A 27,014-nucleotide genomic window follows, 5' to 3' on the forward strand; every position below is an offset into this window, starting at 1 on the left:
GAAGATCAACTTAGTATATACTAAGTAAAGATTTCAACAGTTTGCACCCACACAGATACACATAGTATGAAGTACTGTTTGAATACTAGTTTTACCATTAATTCTCATAGTACAACACATTAAGGACAGAGATCCTACATGGGGAGTAAGTGCACAGTGACTACCGTTGTTGATTTAACAATTGACACACTTATTTATGACATCAGTAATCACCCAAGGCTCTTGTCATGAGCTGCCAAGACTATGGAAGCCTCTTGCGTTCACAAATTCCAATCTTATTTAGACAAGGCCATAATCAGAGAAAGGTACCTCCCTTCAGAGAAAGGTACCTCCTTCTTTGATGGCCCATTCTTTTCACTGGGATCTCACTCACAGAGATCTTTCATTCAGGTCATTTTTTGCCACAATGCCTTGGTTTTTCATGCCTGAGAAACTCTCATGGGCTTTTAGGCTAGATTTGAATACCTAGAGGGCTGAATCTGAGGCCAGAGCGCTATTTAGGGCATTTGCCATCCTATGAGTCTGTTGTGTATCCTGCTTCCCATGTTGGATCCTTCTCTCCTTTTTAATTCTATCAATTATTATTAGTAGACACTGGTCTTATTTATGTGATCCCTTTGACACTTAATCCTATCTTTATGTTGATTGTTCAATCTTTATTATGTATTCTACCTGTAACATAATAACAAAGTGGTCAAAAAAGGATAAAATTGTCCAGGATCTCTAACTCTGAATGCTTAACTGTATTTCACCTTTTGAACTTTAGTTACCATATTTGTGATGTTTTAGTTGATGAGTTAAATCACTTAAATTAGCTAGTTACAAGAGTAAAAATTAAGAGACTGTCTTTAGCAGTTACTTATTCTTTTTTTTTTTTAAAGATTTATTCTTATTTATTTGATAGAATTACAGAGAGAGGTAGAGACACACAGTGAGAGGTCTTCCATCCTCTGGTTCACTTGCCAAATGGCCGCAATGTCCAGAGCTGAGCCGATCTGAAGCAAGGAACCAGGAGTTTCTTCTGGGTCTCCCACTTGGGTGCAGGGGCCCAAGCACTTGGGCCATCTTCCACTGCTTTCCCAGGTGCATTATCAGGGAGCTGGATCTGAAGTGGAAAAGCTGGGACTAGAACTGGCGCCCACATGGGATGCCAGCGCTGCAGGCTGGGGATTTAAGCCATTGCACCACAGTGCCAGCCCCAGCAGTGGCTTATTTTTTAAAGTCAGATTACTGAAGTTAAGTTTACATACAATGAAATTCACTTTTTAAAATTTTGCTTTTAATTAATTACTTAGTTTTAACCATTTATTATTTTAATTATTTGAAAGGCAGGGTGAGATGTTGTGGTTGATTCATTCTGAGAGGAGGAGCATGGTGGGGGCAAGAGGTGCAGAGTCACCACATGTATCCTGGGAGTTGGGTGAAAGCAGGCCAGAGAAGAGCAGCCCTCAGACTCATTTATTTCAGTTGGTACAGCAGCTTAAATAGCCAAGGCAGCCAATCCAGTCAAGGGGCAGTTTGTGCCCTAACCAATCACAGCCTGTTGCCAGGCAGGCTCCATTGCCCGGTGGGTTCAAAGCCATTCTTGAGTAACTGACACTCGCTTGCCAACAGCCATCTTGGCATGGCCTTCTCATTCCACCACATTTCCCCCTTTTCATTTATTTTTGAGCAACAGGAGGCATGATTCTTGGCCGTACCACTGTTGACCCCATTTCCATATAGTCTCCGTATGTGGCTGTGCCTGTCTTGGGTTGTACCCCAGGGGATCTTACCCGTCTTTGATTATCCAGCGCTCAAAATGGGAGACTACAGGAGTGCTTGCTCAGATGAGGGAAGGAATGAGGAACAATGGTAGTCAGGAATGTCATGACTGCACACAGGCTATGGGCTGTTTGAGCGGCTGACCAGAGCTAGTGGGGTATAAAACAGTAACAGATGTGGCTATGGGCAGTTTCTCAGGGTAGGATGATAGGGCAGGTGCGTCTGCTAACAAGGAGGTCTCTCTCAGTCTTGTTTAGCTGGTTCTGGTTGACTGTCAGTTGCAGGCTTGATGTTTCTGTCTGTTACCCAAATGGGCTGTCCCACATTCTCTGGAAAGACAAAAGCATATCTTCGGCCCTTGGTTAGCAGTAGCCTTTCTATGGGCGTTGGAATCCAGGGCCTGAATTCTGTGTCCGCTCCTACATTAATGGCAAACATGCAGATGGGATGGGGTCTAGCGGCTGCCCTGAGAGCCTGGGGTGCCCAAGGACTGCCACAAATGTGGGGATCCTCACTGGGTGTGGATGGGATAACCTCTCGTGAGTTATTGTCTGGAGGTAGTCTGTGTCTATCCCAGGAGTATTTGGGGGGTGGCTGACTAGGCATTGCTACATTGTTTGTTACATTGTTTGCTACATTGTTTGCTGTCATGTCATTTTCACTGTTGGAGCTCTCTCTGCATAAGTCATCAACTGTTGTCTGTGAGGCAGACGCCTGGAATGTCAGGCTCTTATCACTCACAGATTCACCATGTTTGGTAATCTGCGTGGGATTCTGAGAGGGGGGTATTTTCCCATGTTTGAGTGTTTAAGAGCAGCATGCCATGTCAACTCTAGCCAAAGGAAAGACACGCACAGCACTGCTGCCATAACAAAACAAATTCCTAGCACCTCAGTAGCTGATGGCATTCTGCAGGGGGTTCCCTACGTTAGACGAACAGACAGTGGTATATCAGATCATACGTATGTCCTGTGCTTAGTGGGGGACTTCCTTGATTCGTTAGGTCAAGGCCGTATGCCCACACCGTGTCTCCAGAACGTCACCTCTCTCGAGTGAGGGAAGATGACTTGGTTCCGAATTCTGGGATGATCAGTTCGCTGGGTGAATTGAAAGTAAAAGGAGGAGCCGAGAAGCAGTGTTATGCTTCTGGGCAGTGTGTGCCTAACCTGGGGTCACTTAGACCAAGGAAAAGGACAAGGACAAGGAAAGGAGCGTAGGAGGGGGTTCTGTGCTCACCCTCACAGAACCGAACAGCACACAAAACACCGAGGGGTGTACTTGCCAAAATCAAGGGGGGACCTTGCTGAGTCGGACACGCTGTCTCTTTCTGTCATGTTGGGCGCCAGATGTTGCTGTGGATTTGTTCTGAGAGGAGGAGCGTGGTATGGGCAAGAGGCACAGAGTCACCACACAGACCCTAGGAGTCAGGTGAAAGCAGGCCAGAGGAGAGCAGCCCACAGACTCATTTATTTCAGTTGGTACAGCAGCTTAAATAGCCAAGGCAGCCAATCCGGTCAAGGGGCGGTTTATGCCCTAACCAATCACAGCCTGTTGCCAGGTAGTATTTGAAGTCACCCAATCACAGCCTGTTGCCAGGAAGGCTCCGTTGCCAGGTGCGTTCGAAGCCATTCCTGAGTAACTGATGCTTGTTTGCCAGCGGCCATCTTGGCATGGCCTTCTCATTCCACCACAGTGAGAGAGAGAAAAGAGAGAGAGAGAGACAGAGACAGAGAGAGAGAGAGAGATTTCTATCCACTGGTTCATTCCCCAAATGCCTGTAAAGCTGGGGCTAGACCAGACCACCAGGAGCCAGGAACTCTATCTGGGTCTCCAAGATGTGTGGAGTGTGCATTAGCAGGAACTTGAGTTGGAAACAGAGGTGGTACTCGAACTCAAGCACTACAATATGGGATGCAGGTGTACAAAGGAGTGCCTAAACCCAAAGTTCCAGGAACCTGCCCATATTCACCTTTTAAAAGCATACAATTCAGGGCCAGTGATGTGGTATAGCTGGTAAAGCTGTGGCCTGCAGTGCTGGTGTCCCATACAGGCATCAGTTTGAGTCCCAGCTGCTCCACTTCCCATTCAGATCCCTGCTAATGGCTGGGAAAGCAGTGGAGGATGGCCAAAGTCCTTGGGCCCCCACACCCATGTGGGAGACCTAGAAGAAGCTCCTGGCTCTTGGCTGCGGTCTGGCCCAGCCTTGGCCATTGGGGCCATCTGGGGAGTGAACCAGAGGCTGGAAGCTCTCTCTCTCTCATCTCTTCCTCTCTCTCTCTGTAACTCTGCCTTTCAAATAAATAAATAAAATGAACCTTAAAATAAAAAAGCATACAATTCAGTGATCTATGAATAGACCAATACAGTCATATCACATCACCACAATTATCCTCCAAAATTCCCTTTTGTGTCCTGATGGTAAATCCCATCTCCCTCCCCTGGCCTCTGGCAAACAGAGTCTGATTTCTTTCCAATATAGATTGCCTTTCCTATAATGTCATACAAATGCAATCATAGAATATGTAGTCTTTTCTGTCTGACTTCTTTTACTTAGCATAATGTTTTTGAGATTTATTCTATTGAGTGTATCAATGGCTCATTCCTTTTTACTGCTGAGCAACAAGTTTTTTGCATGAATATCACAGTGTATTTATTCATTTGCCAGTAGAGGGACATTTGAGTTACTTCTGCTTTTGAGTCTCATATATAAAACTGCCATGAATATTCAAGTACAAAGATTGCTGGGTCACATAGTATGGTACATTTAACTTCATAAGATTGGCAGTTAATTTCCAAAATTTATTGCCAAATTTGGGTGAGATCATTAAGAATGGGAGTTACTGTTTTCATGTAGAATTGGCTATGGCCTGGGATAGTTTCAGATCTAGTCACAGTATATTGAGAAAGAAGGGGGCATAAACACAAGTGTGTGACTAGAGAATCACTTTCCGTTAGTGTCTGTGCTGTCTGATTGAGCTTGTGTACAGCTCAGGTGCTCTCAGGGCTTCCCTTGAAAGGGATTAGAGGGGCTGGTGCTGTGGCATAGTGGGTAAGGCTGCCGTCTGCAGTGCCAGCATCCCATACGGGTGCCAGTTCGAGTCCTGGCTGCTCCACTTCTGTTCCAGCTCTCTGTTATGGCCTGGTAAAGCAGTAGAAGAAGGCCCAAGTCCTTGCGCCCCTGCATCCACGTGGGAGACCCAGAAGAAGCTCCTGGCTTCTGATTGGCGCAGCTCTGCCCATTGCGGCTGTTTGGGGAGTGAACCAGTGGATGGAAGACCTCTCTCTGCCTCTCCTTCTCTCTCTGTGTGACTCTGACTTTCAAATAAATAAATAAATATTTTTTTTAAAAAAGAAAGGGATTGGAAAAGATGACCTCAGGTTCATTACAGGACAGAGTCTTAGGATTCTATCAGCTCCAGGAGTTTAACCTGAAGACCAGAAAGCATGGAGCCTGAGAACATCATTGTCACCAAAGTAGGTGACAGCCTACTTCGCCACAGTGTCAGCCTCAGCATATGAGAGATTCTTGCCCTTCTATTGCAGATGGTGTAACTGAGACTCCAAGAAGTTAGGAATTTGCTCAAGGTCATTTTACTACAAAGAGTGGGGCGTGAGGTCTTCCTGAATGCTGCTGTTTCGGTGAAATTTGAGTAGGACCAGGAAATTCCGTAAAATGTAGGAGCCCTGAGATAGTCACTGCTGATGTAAGCAGTCTTAAGTAGGCTTTACCATCTGCTTTTTTGGATATAGAAGAAATGTGGGAATGAATGGACACTGGATATATGAAGCAGGACCCCAATTCAAAAGAGAAAAGGGGGTAAGTAGAGAAAGTAGAAGACAGATCATGCCAGAGGGAGCCTGAGAGGCTGTAGATCGTGGGAGGGCAGAGAAGGAGTGAGGGTGGGAGGGAGACAGAGCAAAGGCTCCCAGGTCGTGACAAAGCTGGTCTCCAAGGAAACATGTTGCTTCATTCCCAGTCATTCCCAAACAGCTCCTAGAATAGATCCTACCACTTACTCCTGGTACTGGGGAGAGGTCATTTGAACAAAGGCGTAGTGATGTTTTGGAAGGTCTGAACCCTTGAAATATCTCCATCTGTCTGGAGTTCCTTTCTCAGAAGACAAAGTACTGCTTCACCTATAATTAAAGAGAAAAATAAGTTCTGGTTGGAGAAGAAGAGGCACTTATTTTGAGAGCTAATTAGTATGAGGGACAGCAAGGAACAGGCACTGAATGTATGATCTCATTTAATCTTTCCAACAGTCATATGCAGGAGATATTATTAGCTCCATTTTTTGTACACAAAGATGATGAAACCAAGAGACTAAGAAACTGTTTACTTTCCATGTGAATATGCCTTTATGAGCCAGTAAATAGACTTTGTGTCCAGAGGTATTTCTGTCCTATGTAAATACTCTAATGTATAGTTTTGCCTGAAATTATTACTGGAGATTTTTGAAAACAAGCTTCTTAATAAAGCAACATGTTTTCAGAAGCTCTATGGATTGAGGAACAGAGGACTGTTAAGTAACACATAATTCTGTGAACTGTGAATACCCCCAGTGCTGTTGTGATCATTCATGAATAGAAGAGATGTTTATGTAGAAGTAGAAATTTGCTCAGTACTGATACTTAAACTGTTTAAAGGGTAGTTAAGTTTGTTTTTTTTTTTTTTTTCCAAATATGTGTTTTGGCATTTTTTTAAAAGTGCTAACAAGTGACACTTTATTGTTCCACACAAATCAGTATGTTCCTTGAGTTATAAAGTACTTGCTCACATCTATTTTATAGTACGAGGCTCTTAAATATGAGTGCAAAAACGTCATGAAAATTTGTATTATGCTTTAATTCTCTTCTTCCACGAGCTGCCTAAAGTCCCTTCAAGTAGCTTCTGATGGCTTAAACTTTTCCTTCTGATGAACTTTCAGGTTCTTTGTTTTTTTGGAATTTATGGTGAAGATATTCAGTTCCCCAAAATATTGTGGGCTTTGCTCTATGGAACAATTAAAAATTTTTAACTTAGATGTGAACAGCTTAAAAAACGTACCAAAGTGTCTGCTGTATTAACCTCCATCAGCAAATCTTTGGAATCATAGGCTGCTAATGGTCTGTCTGCTGGAAGAGATTTGCAATCAATAATTTAAAGGGATCTGGATAGACTGCCTCCATGCAGCATTGACTGACCTTGAGCTTTGCCAATTTGTGTCCGGAAAACCCCTCCTGCAGCCCAGGATCTCCCTTGAATACTACAGAGCTGAAAGCTGTCACCAGAACTTGATCCCACACCACTCTGTTGCCAAGCAGGGGGCTGCAGCCAAAGCAGTTTGGCTGTGGGTGATCATCTGGAGGAAGCTAGCTTCTGGCTTGGAGGAAAGCTTAGGAGTGATGGTATCTAACCTCTCTGGGCCTATCAGAAAATCAGCATGTGAACTCTTTGGCAGGTTCTGCTGTTGTCAGCCAAGTGCGGCCCTTTCTGGAAGCATGAAGACCTGAGGCAGAACTGCCTAGCCACCAACCCTGAAGTAATTCTGTGTGTTGGGCTAGAATGGAATTCACCAAGATATGAAACTCGCAGAGGGATATCTATAAGAAAGGTACTACACCAGAAAAAACAAAAACACAGCTTTTATCAAAGATATCACTTCCAACAGTTTGCCTGACAGGTGTCGTGGGCAAATTGGTTTGGAAAGAAATCTAGGAAGATGTTTGGCTGCTTTCTGAAGTAAGGGGGAAATGCTGTCGAAGGCCGGCGCCCCTGCAATGCACAACTCCCAGGCATGCTGCTCGGCTGGTAAGGAGAGCTGGTGGTTTCCAAGCCACCTGTGACACACACAGCATGATGTGTTCCTGGCCTGTGGACTCTTGTGGCATGGAGTCTTCACAGTTAAACAGCAGATATTTATTCAAGACTGATGGCTGGCGTACAAGGTGAAGTTTTACGTAAGGAAAAAACAAATGGAAGACAGAGTTTAATACCGGGATCCAAATCCCTTTAGCATTTACTTTTTCTTCTTTCAAGATTTTATAAGATTTTTTTTGACAGGCAGAGTGGACAGTGAGAGAGAGAGAGACAGAGAGAAAGGTCTTCCTTTACCGTTGGTTCACCCTCCAATGGCCGCTGCGGCTGGCGCACTGTGGCCGGCGCACCGTGCTGATCCGATGGCAGGAGCCAGGTGCTTCTCCTGGTCTCCCATGGGGTGCAGGGCCCAAGCACTTGGGCCATCCTCCACTGCACTCCCTGGCCACAGCAGAGAGCTGGCCTCGAAGAGGGGCAACCGGGACAGAATCTGGCGCCCTGACCGGGACTAGAACCCGGGGTGCTGGCGCCGCAGGCAGAGGATTAGCCTATTGAGCCGCGGTGCCAGCAGAGATTTTATAAAATTTTCCACATGCTTTTATGAGTTTCAACAAGATGGAAATGTGGATCCTACTTTTTTTTTTTTTTTTTTTTTTTTTTTTTGGGACAGGCAGAGTTAGACAGTGAGAGAGAGACAGAGAGAAAGAGCTTCATTCCGTTGGTTCACCCCCCAAATGGCCACTACAGCTGGTGCACTGCGCCAATCCGAAGCCAGGAGCCAGGTGCTTCCTCCTGGTCACTCCATGCGGGGCCAAAGCACTTGGGCCATCCTCCACTGCCTTCCCAGGCCACAGCAGAGAGCTGTAATGGAAGAGAAGCAACTGGGACAGAATCCGGTGACCTGACCGGGACTAGAACCCGGAGTGCCGGTGCCGCAGGCAGATTAGCTTAGTGAGCCATGGCGCTGCTTCTAGCTAAGATGAAGCATAAAAAATGTTATGGAAAGAGTTAGCTTCTTAGGGTAGTGTTTCAATATAGAAATGGGCTTGCTAAGTGTAGGAAAGATGGCTGAGTCCATTTTATATTGCTATCACAAAATATCAAGTAACTTGTAAAATCTAGTCTGGGTAACATTTATTTATTTATTTATTTGACAGGTAGAGTTACAGATAGTGAGAGAGAGAGAGAGAGAGAGAGAGAGAGAGAGAGAGAGAAAGGTCTTCCCTCCGTTGGTTCACTTCCCAAGGGCCGCCACGGCTGGTGCTGCACCGATCCGAAGCCGGGAGCCAGGTGCTTCTTCCTGGTCTCCCATGCGGGTACGTGTGTGATGACTGCAGCCACCGTTATCGAATCAGAGTAGTTTCATTGTCCAAAGAACCCTGATGCTCTTGTCCACCCTGCCCTCTCCTCAATCCTTAACAACCACTTTAGAGTTTGTGTTTTCCTCTTGGAGACTCTAAAAGATGTTTTAAAAACTTTTATTGGTTTCAGGAAGGTGGAAAATTGGCCTCATTGATCTTTCTACTGTCTCCATAGTTTTAATTTTTCCAGGACGATTCCTAGTTGGGATCAGAAAGTTATCTTTCTGGCTTCTTTCACTCAGTGCATTTAAGTATCTTCCATGTCTTTTCATAGCTTGATACCTATTTATTTTTTAAAATTTATTTCATTTATTTGAATGCAAAGTTACAGAGTGGGGAGGGGAAGATAGATCTTCCATACACAGGTTCACTCCCCATATGGCCACAATGTCTGGGGCTGGGCCAGACCGAAGCCAGGAGCCAGGAGACTCTTCCAGGTCTCCCATGTCTGTAGCAGGAGCCCAAGGACCTGGGCCTACTTCTTCTGCCTTCCCAGGCACATTAGCAGGGAGCAGGATGGGAAGTGGAGCAGCCAGGACTCAGATGGGCACTCATTTGGGATGCTGGTGTCACAGTCAGCAGCTTAATCCATTATGCCACAACACCAGTCTTGATAGTGCATTTCTCTTAGGCACTAAATGATATTCCGTAGACTGGATGCACCACAGTTTGGTTAGCCACTCACTTTCTGAAGGGCACTTTGGTTACTTCCAAGTTTAGCAATAATGGAAAAAGGAAGCATTAACACCCATTTTGTGGGGCTTGTGTGGGCATAAATTTTGAACTTTTTGGGTAAAACAAGGAGCTCAATTGCTGGATCTTATGTTAAAAATATGTTTAATTTTTTATGAAGCTACCAAAGTGTCTTCCAAAGTAGCAGTATCATTTTGTATTTCCACCAGCAATGAATGAATGTTCTGATTAGTCTACAGCCTCACCAGCATTTGGTGTCAATGTTCTGGATTTTACTCATTCTTTAAATTTGCATTTCCATGATGACACATTATGTGGATTTTTTTTCTTGTGATCAGTTTCCATGTCTATATCTTCTTTGGTGAAGTATGTATTAAGATCTTTGGCCCAATACTTAAATTGGGTTGCTTGGGGGCCGCATTTGTGGTATAGTGGGTTAAGCTGCAGCCTGTAATGCTAGCATCCCATATGGCTGCTGGTTCATGTCCCAGTTGTTCCATTTCCAGTCCAGCTCCCTGCTAATGCACCTGGGAAATCAGAACTCCTTGAGTCCTGCACTCATGTGGGAGACCCGATGAAGCTCCTGGCTCCTGGCTTCCATCTGACCTTGCTCTGGCCATTGTGGCCATTTGGGGAGTGAACCAGTAGATAGAAGATATCTGTGTGTGTGTGTGTGTGTGTGTGTTTCTGCCTTTCACTGTGTAACTCTGCCTTTCAAATAAATAAATAAATAAATAAATCTTTAAACAAATAAATTGGGTTATTTGTCGCTCCCCCTCTTCGTGGAGGAACGACACAGGACCCTGCGCTGTTCTTTCGTCTGCTCAGCCCTCCCCGGGTTTGCTGCTGGTTCTTCCCGGGTTGGCTACTGACCCTTCCACCTCCGTGGAAGGGCGGTTCCCCCTGCCACATTCCCCACTTCCGCGGGGGAGCGGCACACCGCCCGCCGGCTCTCTCGGGGGCTGCACAGGTGTTCCTTCAGATAGATGTTCCTGGTGCATGTTGTCTCTCTCCTCCTTTATAGTCCTCTTCCACCAATCCCAACTCGGCTGCCCACACGCCGAGTATGCTGCTCTCCTCCAATCAGGAGCAGGATCAGCTCCTGGAGGTCATCACTCAAGTTGGCAAGAGGCAGCTGCGTAGAAGCTGTTTTCTCCTCTCCTAGCGCCATATTGTGGGAGAGCAGATGCATAGAATAAGTCTTAATTCCAGTAACTTAGTCTAGTCCGAGTTGCTCCCCACAGTTATTTGGTTTTTGTTGAATTTTTAGAATTCTTTGTATATTTTGGAGATAGTCCTTTATTAGATGTCTTTCGTTTTCCTTTTTTTTTAAGCTTTTATTTAGTAAATATAATTTCCAAAGTACAGTTTATGGATTTGTTTTCCTTTTTTTGTGAGATTTATTTATTTGAAAGAAATAATTTTATTAAAAATTTATTTTTATTAAAAATTTATTTGAGAGAGAGAGAGAGTGAGATCTTTCATCCACTGGTTTACTCCCCAGATGGCCACAATAGCCAGAGTTGAGCTAATCTGAAGCCAGAAGCCAGGAACCAGGGGCCAGGAGATTCTTCCAAATCTCCCATATGGGTGCAGGGGCCCAACCACTTGGGCCATCTTCCACTGCTTTCCCAGGTGCATTAGCAGGGAGCTGGATTAGAAATAGAGCAGCTGAGGGGCTGGAGCTGTGGCATAGCAGGTAAAGCCGCCACCTGAAGTGTTAGCATCCCTTTGGCACCAGTTCAAGTCCAGGCTGCTCCACTTCTGATCCAGCTCTCTGCTAATGCACCTGGGAAGGCAACGGAAGATAGCCTATGTCCTTGAGCCCCTGCACCCACATGGGAGACCTGGAAGAAGCTCCTGGCTCTTGGCACTGGATTGGCCCAGCCCTGGCCATTGCAGTCATTTGGGGAGTGAATCAGTGGATGGAAAATCTCTCTCTCTGTCTCTCTCTCTGTCTCTCCATAACTCTGCCTTTTAATAAATAAATAAATCTTTAAAAAAAGGGAAGAAGTGGAGCAGCTGGGACTTAAACTGGTGCCCATATGGGATGCCAACTCCACAAGTGGTGGCTTAACCTGCTATGCTTCAGTGCCAGCGTCTGGATATGTTTTTTACAAATATTTCCTAGTCTGTGGTTTGTGTTTTAATTATTTTGACAATATCTTTTGCAGGGCAGAAATTTTTAAATTTTATGAAGTCCAGTTTATCAATTCTTCCTTTCATGGGTTATGGCCTTTTGTGTTGCATCTAAAAAATCATTGTCAAGCCCAAAGCCATCAAGATTTTCTCCTATGTTTTCTACTAGGAGTTTTACTGTTTTGCATCATAAATTTGTTTGGGATCCATGTTTCTTTTCATAATCTATATTTTTTCGATTAGACTATTCTTTTGTTAGTAAGGTATAGTAGCTATTTACATATTATTTATCTTATATTAATTATTACTATCATTTATGTAGAGTATTTTAACACAGAGTAGAATCTTCTCTCCAGAGATGTTCATGCATATAATTATATGCTAGGGATATTATGGGGGTCATTTATGGATCATATCTTTGGACAAAATAGTTTTTTCACTTGGTTTTTAAAGATTTCTTTTATTTATTTGAAAGGCAGAGTGATGATAGAGAGAGGGACATGTGGAGAAATACAGAAGGAGTTCTTCTATTTGCTGGTTCACTCCCCAAATGGCCACAATATCCTAGGCTGGGCCAGGCTGAAGGCTAAGGAGTCAGGAACTCCATCTGGGTCTCCCACATGTGTGGCAGGGACCCAAGTACTTAGGCCATTCTCTGCTGCCTTCCCAGGTGCCTTAGCTGGATGGGAAACAGAACAGCCAGTACTTGAATTGGCACTCTGATATGGGATGCTGGTGTCACCAGCAGTGGCTTAGCCCACTGCACTACATTAGCCTTGGTCCCTATGATTTTTGAAGTAAGTTACCATTCTGAGATTTTATGATACATTGGTTGAATACTGCTTTAGTTAGCCCAGAAAATCTAGGTCTGGTCAACTATGCAAACTGCCGGAGCTGTGGTGTAGCAGGTAACGGCTTTACCTGCTACACCACAGTGCCAGCATCCCATATGGGCACCGGTTTGAGACCCTGCTGCTCCACTTCTGATCCAGCTCTCTATTATGGCCTTGGAAAGCAGTAGAAGAAGGCTCAAGTGCTTGGGCCCCTGCACCCACGTGGGAGACCCAGAGGAAGCTCCTGGGTCCTGGCTTTGGATTGGCCCAGCTCCTGTGGTTGTGACCATTTGGGGAGTGATCCAATGGATGGAAGACCTCTCTCTGCCTCTGCCTCTCTGCAACTGCCTTTTGAATAAATAATTAAATCTTTTTTTCTTAAAAAAAAAAAAAAAAAGCCTGATTTGCTATAGTCGACTTAGCGCTCCTTAGAAAGCAGAGACTCAACACTTAGGAATCACACATTTGTTGAGTATCCAGTGACCCACACCTTTTTCCCAAGAAGAAAGAAGCAGCTGTGGCCTATCACCTTTGAGTATTTTGGCCAGCAGCCTGGCATGTTGGGAATTTATGTAGTGATGCTTTTTTGAGATATTCAGACCCTCCCAGAGCAAAGCAAAGTCACTACAGGGAACCGAGAATATTAGAGATTTATGCCTGTTTTGTAATTTGACTGCAAGAAACAAAGCCAATTTCTGCTCAGCAGCTAATATAAGATGAACTGAAAACTACAGAGAAACATGTTTAAAGACAATTAAAAAATGTGTGGTATTTTTGTCCAGTCACTCACATTACCCATCTTGTAAGCAGCTTGAAAACATTTTGCACGCCAGAAAGATGAAAGCATTTGATATTTGTGTCCCAGAGGTGGAGGGACAAGGAGAGCTCTGGATTCTTGAAGTCCCCAGAATCTGGTTCTGCATATATTGCACATAGTTACCAACTGCTCAAAATCAGCAAGGCCTCATCTGGGCCTCTGGACATGTCAAGGAACAGTATGTGGCTGATTAAAGTGAATGGGCTTAGAAATACAGGGCAATAAGAGGTCAGAGATTGCTGGGGATTTTTGTTTAAGTGTTTTTTTTTTCCAATTTAAGCAGCAAGACTTCACAAACTTAGAGTACTAAAAGTAGAAATTTTCTAAAAGGGATGATGTTAGGTGAGAGCATATCAATTATTATGATTATTTCATAGGAAAATGTTTATTATGTCAATTTTTTTTCTTTTCCTTTTGAAGTTTTTCTTCTTTTAGCTCTTTCCTAATGAGCTTTCTGATCCCTGCAGTCCTAGCCCTCGCTTCTTTGCCCCTTTCAAAGACTATTCTTTCCTGTCTTCAGCAAGTCCCATCAAAGGAATGTATACTTTGCTTTTTATGTGTGTCTTCTTTCCTTGAGGACACATGCCCTGGAAAGATGAGTTCTGGTGCGACAAAGGTGCCAGCCAAGTGCACAGTTCTGACCACAGTCTGATTTGGAGGTGGTGTCAGGAGCCCAGGAGTGAACACCGCTACTCCTGCCGAGATTTGTAGATAGTAGCTGATGCTCTGGGAGACGGTGCGCAAGCAGGGCCCCGCCCGGATTCATGTTAGTCAAGTAATTGTTGGGCCCACTATATTTGATCAGCCATGGAGAACACCCGAAGACATCCCACCTGTTAAGCACAAGGCACAGTCAATCTTTGCTGTCAGTTGAAAGAATGGAGGGATGGGAAAAGGGAGGGCATGAGGGAGGGTGAGAGATTGGAAGAGCTCCTAAAGAAGAGGCTTTTCTTTGCTCACCAAAGTCACAAGCCTCCAGGTTGGGTTCAGTAATGACAGGGAGGAGCTGCTATGTGGATGCGCCCCCTGTGTGGCATTAAAAAAATGGAGCAGGAGCATATGCAAGCAGCACGCCCTGCAGCTCTAGCAGGGGATGGCGAAGTGCAAGCTCCAGGGTGAGAAAGAAGCCTGTGCAGAGAAACCATCTGGGAAAACTCTTAGGCTCATTTGAATTGAACCAAGCTGAGACCGTAAGCATTTCTTTCCAGGTTGATCCAAGCCGAACAATGACACAACGTGAAGGCTGATGTTCAGTGGTGGAGGTGCCCATGTGTCCTCGCCTAACAGCTGTCACGGTGAGTCCATGCTGCTCCTGAAAGCTGGATAATTAACTGCCGGGTGCTTTGAAGTCCGTGGAAAGCTGCTTCCTACTGTGGTGCCTTTGCAGCCCCTACAACCGCCACGTCAAACGCTTAGTGCCTCAACCACATCAGTCCCGCTGACTCCTTTAGATGTGCAAGCTTCTCAAAGGTATTCAAATCCCTAAAGCTGCCATTTGAGGTCTTTTAAGACAGGTGTTAAAAAACTGGGACTTCTTTTTTTAATCATTAGATTATTAACTAAGTTTGCCAAAACCATGATTGTAAGTTACAGATGTTTGTACCTTTGTTGTTGTTGTTGTTGTTGAGGGGCACTGTTTTCAAAGGCGTTGTTTTTGGGAGAGGTGTATACAGGATGGTTAGACCTAAGAATTGTTCAGAAAGTGGCGTTATACTAAGAAACATTAATAAGAATATGTTAACTTATTTTTGCAAAGCTTAATAAAGAGGCCAATTTCACTTCTCTCTACCTTAGACGTATCAAAATAGGCATTGGGTAAAACATATTTATAAAAGATTCAGACTTTATGTTCAGAACAAGTGAAGGCTTAAACTAGTGTGTGTGTGTACTGAAGGTAGCAGAGAAAAGTACACCTGAAGAGCATTTGGGCCCATTTGTGTTCCATATGCATATCTGTGACACAGGGGCAGCTGAAACTCTGTAAAGGACTTTGGTTTTTATAATTTCACTTTGAGACTGCTGAAAAGGAAAAAGAACTACCATGGTATTTTTAAAGATAACGTTTCACACCCTAATTGTGAAATGGATTATTAAGACTCTGAAATTATGTTCGTTATTTCCATATATGTTATGTTGTTGTAAGGAGAATACCAGTGTTTTCATGCTGAGATTATTTGGTAGGGTTAGTAAAGGGTAATTGCCAGCTTGGGTTTATCTTTGTAGTAAAAAATCAAATGTGGCCTGTATTGAAACAGAAATTCAAGACTTAACCTGGTCTGTGGCTATCATTTGCACTTAGCAAAGCTTCGTAGTTATTTTTCTTTTAAATTTACATTGTTGTGCCTTTAGGGAGTAGAGGGGAAGGCATAAGGAGTGTTTTTGGGGATAAAGTTAAAATTGTTTCATTAAATGATAATGGACTTAATAGTCCAGTTAAAAAGAGCCAATATATTAGCCTGAATTAAGCACTCAGTGCTGACATGGCTGATGGTCAGGAATTGCATTTGGGCCTACAGAGCTGAACATCATATGTGAGCATAGGTTAGGGATGGGTTTCGTTCTTTTTCTATAAGGAAATAACCATTATGTTTATAAATTACTCCAATTTTTTAACAGAACAGCTATTTCAGATGCAATCAATCGGTTTGTTTTGGCCCAAAGTAAGATTCGGACATCTATCTGAACATTAGGAATGCAGCATGGCTCACTGGATGCCACAATAAACAGAACTGGATATAAAATTCTGTACTATGTCTCTTTCTCTAGCACCTTGGCTATAAAACGGGCTAACAATGCTATTGGGAGGAATTAGTAATTTTGTATTATTTCGCAAATGCACAAGAGATTTTGCTGATTAGTTTTTGGAAAGGGAACTATTAAAGCTGGGTAAATGTATGTCTTGAAAAATGCATTTGCTCTTGGTTGATATGAGATTTAAAGTTGGGGCAGGCTGCATCAGAGCTCATCTTTGACAAAGCTTCTCAACTCACTCTCCGACCACTGGCTTCTCCCTGAAGTGTCCTCCCCCCGCGAAGTGTTCCTTCTCCCTGAGTGTCCTCCCTGGTGGTAAAGGACACTTTACCACCAGGGGGTTTCAGCTCTTCCTTCTGCACTGTACTTATCAAGGTTGCAAACATGTTTTCTGGATTTCTGGATTCAGTAGTCAAAAGGCTTAGTAGCATCAGGTCCATGTTGCATGGCTCAATTGGGTTAGAGCTGGTTTGGGCTCCATTTCCCTCCTAATCTGGCGCTGGAAACACTGGAGTTTTGACCTTTGCACTATGATACAAATGACAGTAAATGCTATTATCCTTCCTCTAAATTCTTACAGGTTCACAGAGAAGGAAGGCACATGCAGAGATTACACTCTACTAGTGGAATTCTAGGCTTCGGCCAGGGAGAGGACCTGGAGGAGAGCAGAGCAGGTGCTCCTCATGTCCAGTAAAGCCTGTCCCTACTTTTGCCAGGGGCAAGGCTTGTCCTGAGCCCTCACCAGAATAGCAGACAGGGCAGCCTGGACTTCCAAGGGTAAGGGTTGGGGGACAGAAACACAGGGGTGCCAACTGGAAGGGGGTGATTCACTGCCCAGCTCTACCCACCCCCTTCCCTTCAAGGGCTTCTTCCTGCTGGAGGTAGGTGAAATAGGAATTGAATGCAGAATTCCTGCATCTGTTATTTTTAACTTTATTATGATTATTATTTTGAAAGATAGGACTTCAAAGAATCTGGCAGGTGCTAACTTCAAAAAATCCACATAAAACACTGCCCAGACAGTTCAGTTCTGTTGGGCAACTCTGCAAGGCCATCAGGCATCCAGTGCTAATTTTTTTTTTTTTTTTTTTACTTTAGCCTCTTGTTTGGAAACTTCGATTTGAGAATGAGACTGTATATTTTCTCTATGACAATGCAGGCTTTATAAGCTTTGCCTAAGTTTTTATTGGCACTCTGGGAAGCTTTCTGTGTGGGCAAAATGTTGCTATTGCCCAACATTTGGCCAGTGGTTTAGGAGACTGAAGAAACACATCTCTGGGTTTCGCACATTTGATTCTCCCATGTTGATGGTGTTTTCCTGGAGAGTTTGCAAGTACACATGCTCAGGGCTTAGCATAAGTGCTCAGAGCTGGTTTCTTAGCTATTTGCTGAAATAGGGGATGAGCAAAATAAAGATTTTTGTGAGCATGCTGCTGACCTAGCCATCTTTCCTATTATGAGGAAGAGGACTTCGCACTGGACAGTCCTCTTTGCTGCAGATACATTGATCCTTTTATTTCATTGCTTTCTTAGCCAGTTCGATGCCTGGCAACCTGGAAGTCTCTTGTTGAAAATATTTACCGTCTCCCTATCATGTATATTATGGCATGAACATATGTGACACTCGAATGATGCACAGGATGAGTAAGACCTGGCTCCTGCTCTCAGCAGATTTAACTGGTGAGGCAGGACTACAGCGGATGCAGTGGGCCTTATTCAGTGCTGTGTATTAAGCAATCAGTGGGAGATCTATCTGTATGCATGACTTAGTGCTCCAGTTGTTCAAGAAAGGAGGTAGTCTGTTTTGGGCTGGGCTGTTCAGAATAGGTGAATATGGTCCTAAACTGGGCTGCAAGGGTTGAGAGGGATTAGGCAGACTATAGGCATGTGAGTTTTAAGGTGAAAATGGAGTTACAGGGCAAAGACGTTTGGGTCAGACTGAGGCAGGGGAAGACTAAAGAACATCTCTTTATTCTATAGCTAATGCTGAAATATTTCAATGCAATGGTGGGAAGGATGTGATGAAAGCAATGTTCTAGGAAGATTAATCTGGAAGCTTAACTGATTAGAGCAATGGGAGATACAATATGGAGGAAGGCTAATTGGGAGGTTCTTTCTTTAAACAATTTATTTATTTGTTTGAAAGGCAGAGTTACAGAGACAGAGGGAGAGACAGAGAAATCTTCCATCCTCTGGTTCATTCCCCAAATGACCACAGTGACCAGGGCTGGGTCAGGCCAAAGCCAGGAGCTTCATCTGGGTCTCCCACATGGGTGCAGGGGCCCAGGTACTTGGGTCGTCTTTCACTGCTTTCCTAGGCGCATTAGCAGGGAGCTGGATCGGAAGTGGATGTGAACCTGTGCTCATAAGGGATGCCAGCATTGTAGGCAGTGGCTTAACCCGCTATGGCATAACACAGGCCCCTAGAGGCTCTTGAATAATGCAGGCAGATAGTGAATGGAGCCTAATTTAAGGTGGGAGAGGAAAGAAAAGCAGGGAAGGGATGATTTTAGAGAATCGCCCTTTAGGAAAGATAGTTGAATGTGGTTGGATGAGGAAAGAGGGGAGGAGTGGACGGCACTGTAGTTTACCTGCAGCTTCCAGCCTGCAGGAGAACAGGAACTGAGAGCTGTGCCCTGCCTTTCATTGCACGTGCTCACTTTTCTCCAGCCTTGCAGGTCTGCTTGCTGTTCCTTGGGCAAGGTAAGTCTTGCCACTCGAATTCTCTGCACTTGCCAGTCTGCTCAGAACACTCTCCCCCTGACTTGTGCCTTCACTTGCAGTCCACCTGGCCCTCTCCATTAATTTATGTCACCTTTTTTTTTTAAAGATTTATTTATTTATTTGAAAGTCAGGGTTACACAGAGAAGAGGCAGAGAGAGGTCTTCCATCTGATGGTTCACTCCCCAGTTGGCCACAATGGTTGGAGCTGTGTTGATCCAAACCAATGTCACCTTTTTAAACATTGGAGTGCTCAAATAATGCACTAAATATTAAAATATGACTCTTCCCAATGTTCTTGCAAATTTTTAGGGTAGAGAGCCTAAGCTGTAGAAATTGCTCAGATGTGCCCTCGTCAGAGCAGACACCTTGGGATACTCCGGCTCCACTTTCCTTTAACCTGCTTGATTCTTCTTCATATAATGCTTCCTCAGCTGACAGTGTATTATATAATCATCTGTTTTGTTATTTTCTATCTTTTTTAGTAAAATGTAATGGTGTCTATGCATGACTTTGCCTCTCTTTTTAATGGCTGTATTCTCAGCACCTATTATAGTGCATGGCACTTTTAAGTTCCCAATAAATATATGAATTAAATGAATAAAACAGCAAGTTCAAAAAACAGGCTAATTTAGGAAGAGGAGGAGATGGAAGATGATGAGTTATCTTTGAAAATGGATCATCCTAGAAGAAATAACTTTAAAAAAGGTTTTATGTATTTATTTGAAAGGCAGAGTAAGAGAGAGAGGGGGAGAGAGAGAGAGAGAGAGAGAGAGAGAGAGATTGATTTTCCATCTGCTGATTTACTCCTCAGATAGTCACAATGACCAGCGCTGGGCCAGGCTGAAGTCAGAAGCCTGGAAATTCTTCCAGCTCTCCCATGTGGGTGGCAGGGCCCAGGTAGTTGGGCCATATTCCGCTGCTTTTCCAGACTATTAGCAGGGAGCTGGATTGGAAGAGGAGTCAGCAGGACATGAACTGTCACTCATATGGGATGCTGGCATTGCAGCAGTAGCTTGCCCTGCTACACCACAATGCCACCTCCAAGAATTGACTTTTAGATACTGGCTGACAGGAGCTCAAGGTTAGGAGGCAGCTTTGGGGTTCGTGTAGGTCAACCTTCTTCGTAAGCATCAGAACAGCCCCTGTGGGCTCCACTGGTGCTTATTTCTGGGTTCTTGCCATACTGTAAGAGTCCATTTCTTTTCCTCTGTGGTTGGTTCATCTTTTCTTTTGGAAGGAGGGGAGAGCAGCTTTGGAATGGGAGGGTGTATTGGGAAGCCATTGACTGTGAATGGATGACCCGAAAGTCCCGATTTTCTCTCTTAAGCCATTATATAACTATTCAGTGCTTTTTAGAAACTCCAATTATAATTATTGGAATGATTTACTACAAACTTCGTGAAACATATTTGACATAGCCTGCCATAATCCAAATGAGACCAAACACCCAAGCAAGGCACACCTGTAGCTCATTGCTTTCCACTGTTTCAATTGCTCTAATTCCCCCTTGTGCTAGGAGCATATTAGAATCACCTGCCAAACTAGTTTACAGTTTAATGAAGGAACTCATATGCATTCATTTGGTTTTGCAAAATAATCTCCTTAAGAAAACACATTTTTTCTTTTCAAATGCTGTTGAGCCTTTTCTTGATCCAAACCACTGTGTAACATCACTGCTGACTGTATTGAAATGAATGAATACATCATAAAGCACTTGACTGCTGCCTGACGTGACCTATAGAGAATATAATTGTCTGCTGTGTGACGTAGGCACATAACTCCATTACTGGATTCTTATGGAGCCATCGGTCCCATGGATGGTCCTTTTCTTGGCAAATCAGCCACCAAATTCCAAAGCTGCCTTATTGGCAAGGGCCATCTTCAGGTCAGATTTCCCCAGCCCGAGTCCTGCAAATGTTCCCAGAAGCCTTGGGGTGCCCAGGCTATTGTCAGAGTCTGCTTAGAAAGCTTGTCGTGCTTTCAGTAACCCTAGGCCATAGCTTCCCATGTTCCCCTGGCCTGTTGAACAACATCCTCAACAGGTGCTCCCCTAATTTTAATCCTCCAGTCACATTTTTGTGTGGGCTGGGGATCAGCTACCATCCAGAAATGAGATGGCGAGGAGCTTAGTATTGTTCTGGCCTTTGTGTTACCTGTTTTCCCCAGATATCTTTTTTTTTTTTTTAAAGATTTAATTTATTTATTTGAGTGGCAGAATTACAGAAAAAGGGAGAGACAGAGAGAAAGGTCTTCCACCTACTGGTTCACTCCCCAAATGGCCTCAATGGCTGGGGCTGAGCCCATCTGAAGCCAGGAACCAGGAGCTTCTTCCAGGTCACCCAAGTGGGCGCAGGGGCCCAAGTACTTGGGCCATCCTCCACTGCTTTCCCAAGCCATAGCTTATGGCAGGATCAGAAAAGGAGCAGCTGGGACACAAACTGGTGCCCATATGGGATGCTGGTGCTACGGTGGAGGCTTAGTCTACTTTGCCACAGCGCCGGCCCCTCCCCAGATATCTTTAAATGGCACATAGTCTACTGAAGAGAGATTAGTGGGTGTAGATTATTGGTGGGGGGCAGTTTAAAAAACTCTGTTACATGCAATTTGCATAAACCTGGGGTCCACACAGTATTGTGAATTTCTGTGGAATCCAAGGATTTTAGCGGTATGCCTATCTAAACAGTTTACTATGGTTCAGAACAGTCCATGTATTTTCTCAGTTGGCTAATGAAGAAGCAGGTAACATTTTTTTCCTACCACCTTAAAAAAAAATCACAATCCTGAAGGAGAAAGTTTTGATTACAGAGGAGAGGGCAAGAGGAGGAGTAACTTTGGAGCAGGGCAGAGATACCCGTGGAGAGATCTGCTGGAAGGAGGAGGAATCAGGGGACCAGGTGCTAGGCAGGTGCATTAGGCAGCCCTTATTCCCCACCAGGAAACACCCGAGGCAGCCTAACTTTATAAAGGGCAGAGGTTTACCTTGGCTCACAGTTCTGGAGGTTCACAGGTCAAGATTGGGTCCCACCTCTAGATATGCTGGTCTTGTTGGCAGAGTGCCAAGGGGGCACAGGTTATCACATGGCAACAGACAGGGAACATGGATGTCTGTGTGGTCTCTTATGGTACCACCATGATTGAACCACAAGGCTGTACCCCAAGGACCTAATCCAAAGGCTCCACCCCTAAATAACTGAATTAAGCTTCCACCCTGTTGGTACCCTATTTGCTTTGAGAACTAAACTCCTGAGTTTTGCCGGGATGTGGGAGTGGGGTCTTGCTTCAAACCATAGCAGAGGGTGATATAAAAAAGAGGTTGTTCAGGACACAGTGTATATTCTCCTGTACTTCAGTGAAAGACCCTGGAATTGTCACACCTGAGCCAATTGCTGGGCTAGCTTTGCCCTGCTATTTCAGGGTGCTGATGTGATGTCGGCTCTCAAGCTAAGCTTGATTAGAATCTCGCGAGGTGTGTTTGAGAAGTCTACTGAGGGTGAACATGTTGTTGACGTCGTTATTGCTGCTTTAATGGTAATAATAGTTACCACTTTTTAAAAAAAGATTTATTTATCTGAAAGAGCAGAAGGCAGAAAAGGAGACAGAGAGAGAGAGAGAGAGAGAGAGAGATATGGATTGATTTTCCATTTGTTGGTTCACTCCCTGAATGGCTATAACAGCCAGGTCTAGGCTCAGCTGAAGTCAGGAGCCAGGAACTCCATCCTGGTCTCCCACTTGGGCCATCCTCTGCTGCCTTCCCAGGCACTTTAGCAGGAAACTGGATTGGAAGTGGAGTAACTGGGACTTGAACCAGCACTCTGATGTAGGATGTGGGTGCCCAGGTTGCTGCTTGATCTCCTGTGCCACAACGCCAGCCCCTGTAGTTAGCACTTTTCAAAAGCTTGTTATGTGCTACAAGCTGCTATGTGTAGGCTATGCCTTACAGAATTCATTTTTACAAAAACCTTGGAGGTTGGTGTTCTTACTTTAAAGGTTATCATTTCCTGGCTGGGTTCTCACAGCAAATAGCAGATCTAGGATTTGAACTCCAACTGACTCCAACATTTATGTGACAGAATATCAAATAAATAATTTAACTCTACTCTCCTATCCCTTCATTATGCTATTTGAGCCAGTCCAGTGCATCACAGCACTAAAGCAACAGCAAGAAGACCAACCGCCCCGTTAGCTGTTTCCAGACTCAGGGTCTCAAGCCGCCTTCATGTGTGTCAGCTTTTCTAATCCCTGGGCTACTTCTTCCTGATTCCAGATGTCCAGTAATAACTTATCATCTACAATTAATTACTCTCCTTTAGATGTAGTCCCATCCTGTGAAATAAAGCAAAACCAAGCACTTCTCTTGATTTAATGCTGGCATTTTGTTCTGATTAATTAAGAACTAAAAGTGCTAAAATAGAAACCAAAGCCCTTGGAAGTCCAACAGGAAGCAAACACAATGAGACAGCACCAGGCTCAGAAATAACCTTGAGAAGTGGTGGAAAGGGCAGGAGACAGGAGACTGAGCGCACCACTGCGTACACCGTCTGATAGGGCCGCTTGTACCTGCACCCAGAGGGCGACCTGGGGCCTGTGTTTCTCTGAGGCCACTTGTTCGGTGCACACCCTCAAGATTCATCCCCCTGAGCTACCTGAAAGTGGGCCTTCTTACAAAGAGGAAAAGGGGGCTGGTGTTGGGGTGCAGCAGGTTAAGCTGCCGTCTGTGACACGGGCATCCCATAGGAGCACGGATTGGGATCTCAGCTGTTCCACTTCCGATTCAGCTACCTGCTAATGCATCAGAGAAAACCCTGGAAGATGGTCTGAGTACCTGAGCCCCTGCCACACTTGTGGGAGACTGGAAGAGGGAATTCTAGGCTCCTGGTTTGGCCTCATCCTGACTGGCTATTGTAGCCACTTGGGAACTGAGTCAGCAAGTGGAAGATCTGTCTCTTTGTTTCTCTCTCTGTAACTCTGCCTTTTAAATAAATAAATAGCAAAAAAAAATCCTAGCTCACATGTGTCTACCTACTTACCTATCTATAAATATAAAAAAATCCAAAGAGAGAGAGAGAGAGAAGAGAAAACAGTATCGCTTTGAAAATCCTAAGGGAGAGGAGCAATGAGGAAACAGGATATTCTGGGCTACCCTCTGGGTCTGGTTAGCCTTCATGGTGGGGGGAGAGTGTTCCTGGCAAATGGAACTGATGGTGGTGGTGGATCCCAGGAGCAGCAGGTTCCGGGGACTGAGGCAGGAAATGGGCCGTGCGGGAAATGTCTGAGACTATTTCCCGGGGCTTCCTTGGAGGCCAGTTGACCATAGCTCCAGGCTGGATGGAGTTCTAGAGACAAAAGCTCATCCTTGCTCTTCCTTCAACTTAGAGGATTAAGAAAATGCGACCTTAGGGTGGCCATGGGGACAAGCCCACTGTCCCGGGAGGGTGGCTCACTGCTGTGACTCTGCACATCTGGAGGAAGAGGCTGTCTGTCTGTCCATTTATCTATGCTGTCTGCCCTCCTCATGGTCTGCAGGAAACTTAGCATTCTTGGCATGTGACCTGGGGGAACATGGCTGTTTATAGCTATCTGTCCTTGAACCTGGTACCTGTGTGCTTCCTGGCTGAAGTGATCTCCAGGTAAATAAAGACAGTTACTGCCATCAGCCCTCTTCTGTACATGAAAGTATTTCTTCTAGCATGTGGCTCACTCATCATGAACCACCTTTCCATAGGGGGCAGATAATGAATGCAAAAAGGACTGTTTCCCTGGGAAAGAGTATCCAAATACAAACGTCTTCACAAATGCCTCTGTTAGGGAAGGCACCGTCCAGACCCGCAGGCTGCATTTGGAGCCTGTTTCTGTTTGCTCTGTTCTCAGTGGGGGGCACAGCTCATTACTGTCCCAGGCAAGAGCCTTTCATAAACTTGCAAACCACTGCTGGCCAACCCTGCAACCTTCCCTCCTGCAAAGTGGGTTGCCAGGCTCCTCTCGCCTGCCCTGAGCTTTGTGTTTCAGACCCCTCATCTCTTTCCTGGCTTTCTTCTGAGCTGACTCCAGTTCCGCTCACCCCCATTACCTGCAGCCCGCAGAACCAGAGCCGGTGCTGGGCCAGGGCCTGCCCCGGTCTGTGCAGGGGAGATGGGAATGGAGGAGGGTGTGGAAACAGTGGTGACTTTTCAGTAGATGCACAGGGACTGGGAAGACAGGCGGGGTAGGCGGGTTATAGGTAACAGGAGTCAGGAGTTTTGCCCCCACCTCAGCATCCTCACCTCAGCGTTTCTGACAGTGGTGCCTAATGGGAGAACCATTTGCCCAAGCACTTGGCTCTCGGTCCAGTTGTCCTACAGGAGCTCAAAACCTACCACTGTCCAATCCCAGACCGAATCCTGCCTGTGGATAGGATTTGCTTTGCTCACACAGTTAAAAATATCTCTTTATTCATCTCTGACATTTTAGGATGACAGTTTTTTTTTTTTCTTCCTAAGAATCATCCAGATTTCCAGCTTCTTTTAAATTCTGAAGGTTTGGAAACAGCATGGACGATGTACTGGGGCTGGGTGGTGGCTCCCTGTTCCCTAGTCCCACCTTGCCCACTGGTATGGGCTGAACCCATTCCTGTGTTCCCTTGCAGCCCAGTAATAACAGATGGAAGCTCTAACCCCTGCGGCCCCCAACGTGACTGAGATCCCTGCTCTGCGTGCTTGGGAGTTCACGGAATGCATACCCACTTCCTACAATTTGTGTTCCTGCAGAGAAAGTCAAATAGAGAAATAATTCACAACACAGGGCATCCGAGAAAAGATGCACAAACAGAGGACAGAGGACTTGTCAGGGGCTGGGATGGGAGGGAGAGCAGAGAAGTCTCCCCTGGGAGGAGGGAGCGCGTCAGATGGAGTCCGAGAGATGAGGCGGATTTCCACAGGTGGTGATAGAATGAAGGGCAGAAGCACTCAGGCATGCAAGCTGGTGTGTTACCAGGTGTGCATGGAGCTCAGGGCGCCGTGCAGGTGGGCAGCTCGCGACAGGCAGCGAGGCCACAGCGGGAAGAGCGTCTGCCCGCGAGCTCCGAGCGCCAGGCCAGAGGAGTTGGTTTCATTGCGGGGAGAATGAGGAGAACTTGAAGGGCTGCAGGAGGAAGCTGCGTGGATGAAAGGTGTGTTGTCACTGACTAACCAGGCAAGTATTCTTTATCTGATGTGCCAGATACTGCCGATACAGTGTCGGAAGTGAACCAACAGAAATAGCTGGTCAGCTGTGACATCAGTCAGTGATGAGTGCAGTGAGAAACAATACGGCAGAGGAAGGAGATAGAGTGTGAGTGTGGTGGGTGCTGGTGGAGCGGGTCAGGGGAGGCATGATATTTGCTCATAAGCTTGAATGAGAGTGAGAGAGTGAATCACTTGAGTCTGATCATTCCAGACTCAGGAATCAGCAAGTGCAAAGGCCCTGAGGCAGCACCGTCACATCCACAGAACAATGCAGAAGCTTCTGTGGTTGGAGTAAGTCATAGGAAGAACTGTGGGTGGTGATGTGGAAGAATTCAAGGGTCAGGTCTTTTTGCAGGAAGAGAACTCTAGTTCAGCGCGAAGGCCTGATCAGGGACCAGGACAAGCTCAGGGGAAACAGTAGGAGCCTGTGGAGTGAGGAGGGCCTTAGCCGGGAGCAATTACAGAATCATACACAGGCTAAGAAAAAGGTACATTTTGGGTTAGTACACAATGTCCCCAAACAGCACTGGCCTTGGGGAAGGCCGGGCTTTGAGGACAGGATGACAGGGGGTACCTCCCTCCCGATCTCTGGTGCCTTTGCCATCGTGTGCACTGTCACCCTCGGAGGAGGAGGAGACCCAAAGTCCCACCTCCCCCGGAGTGCAGACCCTCAGCCTGGAACTGTCCGGGAGCCGGGCGAAGGCAAGGCCTGGCGCCAACGCCTGTCCGTCCCCAGGGGCGCCGGGAGAGCCCTTCCTCTAAGGCTCACAGCACTGGCCCGGAATGTTGGAGGCCGCTGGCAAACAGCCCGGAGCTCTGGCCTGGTGCAGCTCTGGGAGCAATGACGTGTTGAAGCAAGTGGAAGAAGCCGAGGGGAAAGGCAGTGCAGGGGGAGGGGCGGGTCGGCCGTGCAGAGCGTTCCCGGGCCGGGCCGTG

The 27,014-nt window shown here is 45.5% G+C and overlaps 1 long non-coding RNA gene across 2 annotated transcripts in view; it reads left to right on the forward strand.

Annotated features, from left to right (window-relative positions):
• Window positions 1–27,014, forward strand: part of LOC103350414 (uncharacterized) — a 259,649-nt gene that overhangs the window by 7,646 nt on the left and 224,989 nt on the right. The window contains exons 1-3 of one of the 2 annotated variants that reach the window (XR_011388155.1): window positions 5,308–5,581; window positions 7,206–7,358; window positions 14,613–14,699. This is a non-coding gene — a long non-coding RNA (uncharacterized lncRNA). Of the gene's footprint in view, window positions 1–5,307; window positions 5,582–7,205; window positions 7,359–14,612; window positions 14,700–27,014 lie in introns of those variants that run through there. The other variant, XR_011388156.1, reaches the window with a different exon arrangement.

This window comes from Oryctolagus cuniculus, chromosome 4, assembly GCF_964237555.1.
Source record: "Oryctolagus cuniculus chromosome 4, mOryCun1.1, whole genome shotgun sequence".
Taxonomy (NCBI): Eukaryota; Metazoa; Chordata; class Mammalia; order Lagomorpha; family Leporidae; genus Oryctolagus; species Oryctolagus cuniculus.